This window comes from Triticum dicoccoides, chromosome 3A (genome assembly GCF_002162155.2).
Source record: "Triticum dicoccoides isolate Atlit2015 ecotype Zavitan chromosome 3A, WEW_v2.0, whole genome shotgun sequence".
Classification (NCBI taxonomy): Eukaryota; Viridiplantae; Streptophyta; class Magnoliopsida; order Poales; family Poaceae; genus Triticum; species Triticum dicoccoides.
The window spans coordinates 60,746,668-60,755,636 of record NC_041384.1 but is presented as its reverse complement, the minus strand read 5'-3'; the positions used below and the strand labels follow the sequence as shown (position 1 = coordinate 60,755,636).

At 41.3% G+C, this 8,969-nt stretch overlaps 1 pseudogene; it reads left to right on the top strand.

Moving 5' to 3' along the window:
- The first annotated feature begins 5,195 nt into the window (after positions 1-5,195).
- Positions 5,196-7,286, top strand: LOC119271227 (annotated as a pseudogene).
- Positions 7,287-8,969: the final 1,683 nt, after the last annotated feature.

The following is an 8,969-nucleotide window of genomic DNA, read 5'->3' as shown; positions in this document are numbered from 1 at the left end:
CGGCTTCAGTTAGCAGCAGTAGCCAAGGAATCGCTCGATCGGGTTCAATTAACAGCCATCGATCGATCTCTCAGGTTCAGTAACGCGTAGCCTGCACACTACAAGAAATATGTCAACTTATGACCTTCTGTCAGTGACCCTCGAAGAATTGGTCATAAATTTATGACCATTTTAGACCAATTGGTCAAAAGCTGTTCAGGGGGTCCAAACCCTAAACCATTGCGACCATTTTGGTCAGAAAGGTCATAATTTCCTTACACGAAATGGTCACAAAGCAAACAGTGCTAGTCCGCTGCCTTATTTCTAGTTGTTAATGACCAATATAGATGGTCATAGCCTTGTAGATTGTGGTGGGTTGTGATGACTAGGCGCCATCTCATCAGTTTTGCCTATGTGTCATGTCCATATGTGGCAGTTTTTGCCCTAGGTTGTGAAGCAACCTATATTTCTATCATTCCCAAAATTCCCAAAAAAATCTCATAAATTATTTGGGGCATATCTTCATCAAATATGTAAAAATCCTTCCTTGCCTAGTTCAAAACTAATTCAAAAATATTCATTTTCCTATTCTATTCACAATAACACTTTATGAAGGAAGTGCTATTTATATATTCTTGATTGCCCTCGGAATTTTTGGGCACTCTTTCCTATCCAAATTATTACCGCATGACAAAATTCAGCTCCATTTGCCTAGCAAATCTTCCTCGGAAAATTTCCAAAGTTTTTGTCCACCTAGAAGCATTGTGAAGGAAGTACCTTTTTTATATCTCTAAATGACATGACATTTATACAGTTCCTTCATATGCCAAAATTATCAACCTCCTCCAAATTGCAGCTCAGTCAAATCATCTATGTGAGCCCAGGTTCAATTTATATTTTATGGCCAAATTGGCACATTGCAAAGCAAGTGTTATATAGACCCCTCCTATTACCCTCAAACTTTTCGGGCACTCTTCCATACCCAAATCATTGCCACATGATAATATTCAGCTCAATTTTCCTAGTAAATCTTTCTCGGGAAATTTCCAAAGTTTCTACCTCGAGAGAAGCTTTGTGAAGTAAGTACTAGCTAGGCTTACCCAAATGATCTGAAAATTTACCAGCGCGTGACCATACCTAAGTAACTTACCTACACCAATTTTGAGCTCATTTCATTCATCCAATCTCTCTCACTAGTTTTCCCAAGTTTCTGTCCATAGAAGAGAATTGTGAAGGAAGTACTACTTTGGCATGTCCAAATGGTATCAATTTTCTACAATGCTTTCCTATGCCCAAATAACCATCCTCCACAAAATTTCAGCTCACTCCATTCATTATTTTGAGCCCAGCTTCAACATTCATATTTTTGTCCAGCGTGGTACTTTGCAAAGCAAGTACCACCTAGGATCCTCCTTTTGAGCTAAAAATTTGTGAAGACATTCTCCTTAGTAGATGATCATCCTCAGCCAAAACTCATGCCCATTGGCCATGTGCATTTACCGTACCGCTAATCAAACACTTGGCTGCTAATTCATGTTTGAGCATCAATCGGTCTCCTCGTGAGAATCTTATGTTGTAATTTTCTTCCTAGCACCAACCTGGGGAGTGCCCAACCCACTAGACATGCCTAGGCCGTCCAGAACACATGGCAACATTACGGTCACGCGGTGACCATGCGACGGGCATGCGAGTTTACACGCTCTAGAGTTGGGGCCCTCGGCCACCGCCCAAACCTCGACGTATCGCCACCAAACCATGTATTTATGATTAAATAGTTCCTTATGTAACTAGAAATGTTTTTGGAAAAAATAAATAGCAAACTATGAGGCAGCGGTAGTTCAAATTTGACCCGCTTCCAGCTGAATCGGCGGAAATTTGTCTTTTTCACGAGAGGTGGATCAAAAAAATTTACACCCAACCATTTTGTCAATTGTGCATTAAATATGGCCTAGTATTTTATAAAAATGATTTGGTCCAATTTTGCAACAATTATTTGGTAGTTCCTTCACAAAAAACCTCCTTTCAGGCACTCGAAAAATGGAAAATGGTTTTTTCGTCCAACGAAAATGAAAACTTCCTTAGGCAACATTGTTTGCCATTCTAATATGCACCCTTGTGCATAATATGAGATCATTTGAACAAACTATGCCATGGATGTGGCCATAAGATTGATCATTTGGCTTGAAAGCCATTGATCTCCACACGTGATAGCTCGTTTCTGAGAACACTTTTTAAAAATAATTGCCGTATTACAAGTTTATTATTTTTCCTAGGAACTTGGCCACATATAATGACACAATGCAAAGGTTTCCCAATTTTTTGATTTTTTTTGAATTTTTTATGCATGTTTCAAAATGCGGTCAAAACGGCGGGAATGACCGTTCCTAGCTAGTGGTTGAATCTTGGAATTTTTTTGGTGTTTCTATGATTAAATAGGTACTTATGTAACTAGAAATGATTTTTGGAAAAAAAATAGCAAACTATGAGGCAGCTGCAGTTCAAATTTGACCCGCTTCCTGCTGAATCGGCGGGAATTTGTCTTTTTCAATAGAGGTGGATCAAAAAATTTGACACCCAACCATTTTGTCAATTGTGCATTAAATATGGCCTAGTATTTTAGAAAATTGATTTGGTCCAATTTTGCAACAAATATGGTAGGTCCTTCACAAAAAAACTTGTTTCAGGCACTCGGAAAATGGAAAATGAATTTTCCGTGCAAAGAAAATGAAAACTCCCTTAGGCAACATTGTTTGGAATTCCAAGATGCACCCTTGTGCACAATAAGACATCATTTGAGAAAACTATGCCATGAATGTGGCCATAAGATTAATCATTTGGCTTGAAAGCCATGAATCTTCACGCATAATAGCTCATTTTGGAGAACACTTTTTTAAAATAATTTCCATATTAAAAGTTTATTATTTTTCCTGGAAACTTGGTCACATATGATGACACAATCCGAAGGTTTTCCAATTTTTTGTTTTTTTTGAATTTTTTATGCCCGTTTCAAAATGCGGTCAAAACGGAGGGAATGACCGTTCCTAGCTAGTGGTTGAATCTTGGAATTTTTTTGGTGTTTCTATGATTAAATAGATACTCATGTACCTACAAATGATTTTTGAAAAAATAATAAGCAAACTACGAGGCAGCTGTAGTTGAAATTTTACCCGCTTCCTACTAAATCGACAGAAATTTGTCTTTTTCACGAGAGGTGGATCAAAACTTTTTACACCCAACCACTTGGTCAATTGTGCATTAAATATGTCCTAGAATTTTAGAAAATTGATTAGGTCCAATTTTGCAATAAATATATGGTAGGTCCTTCACAAAAAAACCTCTTTTCGGCCACTCAAAAAATGGAAAATGAATTTTCCATGCAAAGAAAATGAAAACTCCCTTAGGAAACATTGTTTGGAATTCGAAGATGCACCATTGTTCACAATATGAGATTATTTGATTAACTATGCCATGAATGTGGCCATAAGATTGATCATTTGGCTTGAAAGCCATGAATCTTCATGCATGATAGCTCATTTTTTAGAGCACTTTTTTAAAATAATTGTCGTATTACAAGTCTATTATTTTTCCTGGAAACTTGGTCACATATCATGACACAATGCGAAGGTTTTCCAATTTTTTGAATTTTTTATGCCCATTTCAAAATGCGGTCAAAACGGCGAGGCATGACCGTTCCTAGCTAGTGGTTGAATCTTGGAAAACTTTTAATGTTTCTCTGATTAAATAGATACTTATGTACCTATAAATGATTTTTGGAAAAAATAAAAAGCAAACTACGAGGCAGCTGCAGTTCAAATTTTACCCGCTTCGTGCTGAATCGGCAGAAAATCGTCTTTTTTCACGAGAGGTGGATCAAATATTTTGACACCAAACCATTTGGTCAATTGTGCATTAAATATGGCCTAGTATTTTAGAAAAATGATTTGGTACAATTTTGGAAAAAATATTTGTTAGGTTCTTCACAAAAAACCCTTTTTGTGCACTCGGAAAATGAAAAATGATTTTTTTTGTGCAAAGAAAATGGAACCCCCCAAATCAACATTGTTTGTCATCCCAAGATACACACATGTGCACTATATTGATTCATTTTAATAAACTATAAGGCTGTGTTTGATAGTAAAGTACTAAAAAACCAAAGTATTAAAAACTGTAGTATTCTTTAAAACCATGGTATTTGAAAAAACCGTAGCACTCTTTAAATACGTAGAAAATGCAGAGGTATCAAACGGGGCCTAAGTGGTTAATATGTTGAATGTTTGCCCTGAATAAGAGGATAAAAACTATAAGAAAAAACAACATATTTTTTTACATACCTTAATTCTTATTGGTGGAATCAGCTAAGGCATGGATCGATGACATGGCGTAAATCCGTCCATCCACCCGTCCATCCAACCATCCCGAGCCAGCCACCCCACGACCCCAGACCAACCGTGACCTAATCTATCCATTCCTTTCCCACCCCGGGATCTCTCCTCTCCTCTCCTCCACATCCGCCGCACCCACCTACCCATCACCCGCTGCTGCCTACCTCCACTCCACCGGTGACATCCGCCCTCTGCCCCCGATCCTCTCCACCTCCCCTCACCTTCTATCCCACAGCGGGCCCCTAGATCGAGGAGGCGGGCGCCGTCAGATCCGCCATGCCCACAGCTCTCTCTGCCCCACCCCAAACCCTACCCACAACCGCCACCGTGCTCCATCACCAGCGACCTTGCCGCCGCCGCCCCTATCCCCTCGCCCTATCTCCATATCCGCGACGCCGAGCCGGACGGGAGGAGCCACCGCCCCGCAGCACGCTCACGCCAGTACGTACAGGCGGTGCCCCCGCCGGATCTGAACAAGAACACCGAGTGGTTCATGTACCTAGCATTCCTAGATCCATCCGCCCCATCCTCTGCTCACCCTATCTCCCTCGGTGTTGGGGCATCCAGATCGAGCAGGTCAGGTGCCGGCGCTCCACGATCTCCATGTGATGCGCCGGCGAGGCGACGGTGATGCTTGTGGTGGACGCCTCCGTCGTCTTCCACCGACACATAGCCAGCTCGTGCTCACTGTGTTTGACCGCCAGCTCGTGCTCACTGTGTTTGACCACCAGCTCGTGCTCTACTGCGACGAGTACCGATGCCCACACAGGTATGACCTGCGTGCCCCCCATGACCTTGCACCAGTGCTATGTGCGTGAGCGCGCGCTTGCTGCAATGTCGGGTGCGGTGGTGTGCTGCAAACTTGCGATGGGGGCGGCCAGGTGGTGCGTGGTCGTGTGTGTGGCGATATATGGAGCTCCAGAGATTCCTATTGGATTGCCGAGACTTGGTCTTGGTTCTACCGTTGGCGTGTTGTCTTTGCTCTAATCTGGTTAAAACTGTGTGATTAGACTAGTAGCATCAGCTCTTTATCTGGAAAAAGAATACTATCAAGTCCTTAGCTAGCTAGCTAACTAGTACAAGCTGCAACCCAATAGGAACAGTAGCTTTCATGCACACATCTAGCTAGCTAATTAGTAATTACACTACTAGTATTCAGAAACAACTTCACTTTGAAACTCTGAATCACTTCTCCCTGACAGACACTTCACCAAAATGTATCCTGTTCCAAACTCTTATTTGTATCATTATTTACCGAATGTTATTTTATTATTTTTGTTGAACTAATCTTGTTTGAATCATCCCTCTTCTGTAGGTCTTTATGAAGCTTTGGAACTGAGGGACGGTGGATCTGACAACTTGGGAAAGGGTGTTTCCAAGGTTCCATTTGAGCGAATTTTATATTAGCATGAATAACGAATTCCCGGGCTACAGTCTTAAGTAATTCTGTTACCTAGTTAGTGTTTGGAAGCAGTTGGAGTGAATGTGAGAAAAGTTGAACAGCTTACACATTTTCCTAAAATGGTATAGCTTAATTTGTTTTTTAGCTACTGCAGCATTTCTTGAAATGATTTTTATTCTAAGCATTTTTGTCATACTCAATAAGCTAGTTCCTGAATCAAATTTGATAACGAAATGTTTCTGTAGCAAGCTATAGTTAATTAGTTGGCAAGTGTGATGTCCATTCACGCCTCCTCCGTTTTTTGCAGGTCTGGCAGCACCGCCGTGTCGACGACGAAGGTGGTGACCGCGGCAGCGAGCGGTACGAGTTGGTGGCTGCGGGACTCAACGGCACGGCTCATATATGCGCGAGCTAGGCATTACTTTGAGTTCATATATGTGCTTGTCACTCCATAGGTTATAGTGATTCCTTCTGTTTCCTTATATGTTCTTGTAGTTTGGTTGCTTTCCTGTTCATGCATGTTCGTACAGCTATATATAGTTATGCTGTGAATCTGTCATGCATGTATTGAAATGCAGGAAATGTTTAATACATGTTCACTCTCAGTTGGGATATTGAATTGTAAATAGTTATGTGATTCATGTCTGCTTCTTATCTTATTAAGTGATTATCTTTATGTCCTTGCTACCAGTAGGATGGTTAATAGCTTGTTTTGTAGTTCTCTACTTTATGCAAATAGCTTCTTATAAGGCAATATAATTGGTTATTTTGTGCTGCTGGCCTAATTAAACATGATCAGTATGTATACTTGTTTGAGATAGACATTTCATGCATGTTTATGAGGTACGAATTCTACAGATGTCACAAAATATTGGTGGCAAAGTGTCTTCTTATCTTTATATTTACTTAGCTAAAATCTTAGAGTAACAATAACTGTACTTGACAAGTAAATATTAGCATCTTAAATGATCATCTTAAATGATTAGCTAAAATGGTGTAGGAGTAGTAGAAACTTCATGGTTGATCCTGATTGCTGAACATGGGAGATGCATCTTCTTTTGCATATCAATTACATAGTAGTACTATATAATGCTTGCCGATGTGGTACATTCAATACTGGTAGCACTGGCCATTAATTACACTGGCCATTTTACGCCAGGCTTTAGATTCTGCCGAGCCAGATCCGTTGACCCGCGGTTTGATTCGTGGCGTGCGAGATTTGTTCCTGGGCTGACATGGTGTGTTTTCCGGTGTGATTTTCGCAGGCCTTCGACAAGATCAGTACGGTGCCGATGGAGGCCCTCGCCGCCGGTGCCGATGTGTCCATGATTGGGTAGTTTGGTGTTGGCTTCTACTCTGCCTACCTTGTTGCCGAGAGGGTTATCGTCACCATGAAGCACAACAACGACGGGCAGTACGTGTGGGAGTCCCAGGCCGATAGCTCCTTCACCGTCACTCATGATACGTTTGGGGAGCAGCTCGGCAGGGGTACCAAGATGGTCCTCTACCTCAAGGACGACTAGGTATGCAGTCCAATCCTCCTATACTATGATGGCTTACTCTTCATGTCTTGATGTGGTTCTCTGCTTAGTGTAGTTGTATTAGACTCACTATGAGATGTCCACTCTTGTTTTGTTAAAAAACATGAACTGTTAAGTCATCTATTCATGGCCGTTGCTTTTGTTCAGTATATATGTGTGCTTTCTGATTTGTATGCGTAGGTGGTTATAGGTTGCTGTTATGAATATAAATATTAACAAGTGCTCATGCATGCCAGTATACTAGAGCTAGTTGTATGTGCTCATTACCTTCCTGTTGTCACTTTGTCAGCATCAATCCAATCCAACCCAGCCCAATGGATCTAACCTGCTCGTTTAGTTCTCGCCATCGGTGGTAGCCAACAACTAACCGATCTTAGCTGGTGCCGGCTGTTTGGCATCCTATGTATTTTTTGCTGCTAGTCTCAGAAATAATGCATAAATGGCATCAAAACTGCTTCATGCTATCTCTCGGGCAAAGTAGATGCTAGTTTGGTTACTATTTGTACATCATCAGGTCAACTTGATGCAAGTCTCTATTTTTTGTTTGTCTCTCTTTGACATATTGCTTTTTCTTTTTGAATGTGCAGGTTATTTGGATCATCTTTTGTTGCGGGGAACCTGTTAGATAAAGTTTATGTGATTTGAACCTGCAAGATATAGTTTTGTATAATGTTGTGTGAGATAAAAGTTATGTACTTGTGAACATAGGAGATAAGTTATTGATATGTGTTGGTCTGTCTAATGTTATGCGAGATAAAGTTGTGTGAGAAAGTTTTCTATACTTGTGTTATTACTGTGGGAAAGAAGTACTGTTACTATACTGATTTGAGAATATTGGCTGTAAATAAAAGAGGGCTTGGCCCACTATTGGATTATAAAAAGGCCATGTCCAGAATTTATATTGCACTCAATACTTGGGCTCTAAAAAGGCCACGGCCCAAACTATGTTGGACTTGTTTCTAAAAAGAGCAATATAAATTTCAGATTCTAAAAGGGTTGAGGCCCCCAAAAAATGGATTGTAAAAGACTGCATCTCAGAAAAAAAAAGTCCTGATTGTTGGGCCAGGCCTATTTAGCTAATCAAAGCACAGGGAAAAAATAAATTAAATGGGCTGAATTAATGGGCTCGGCCCATGTAAAACGCCGAATTGGACTGGGCTGAATCTTGTGCCACGTCAAATTGCCACGTTGGATGCCTACGTGGCCTTGGGAGGTTGCTAGTGACCAAAACGCCACAGTAGACGTATTTTGGTCGTAAACATCTTCGACCATTCCAGAAGAAAGGTCGCTATAGTCAGTTTATGACGGCCAGCTTTTGACCTTATGTTTTTGGTCACAAAAAGGTCACCAATGGAAATTTGTGACCATTCAGTGACCAATAGTGGTGGTCACAAGTTGACATATTTCTTGTAGTGGCAGTGCAATCGCTCGGGTTCAGTTAGAGCCCAACGCCTCGCTCGGGTTCAGTTAGAGCCAACGCCTCGCACACACGCGCGTACATGTACGAGAGAAATGCGCATTGCTCGGCCCCCGACCTCCCACCGTAACTGGGAAATCCCCAAAATTTTCCTCCCCCTCGCTTCTACCACGGTTTTTTACGTCATGGACGGCCTAAAGAATGTCATGCAGTTGCGTCTCCGGCCCGCCCAGGACGAAAAGCCCATT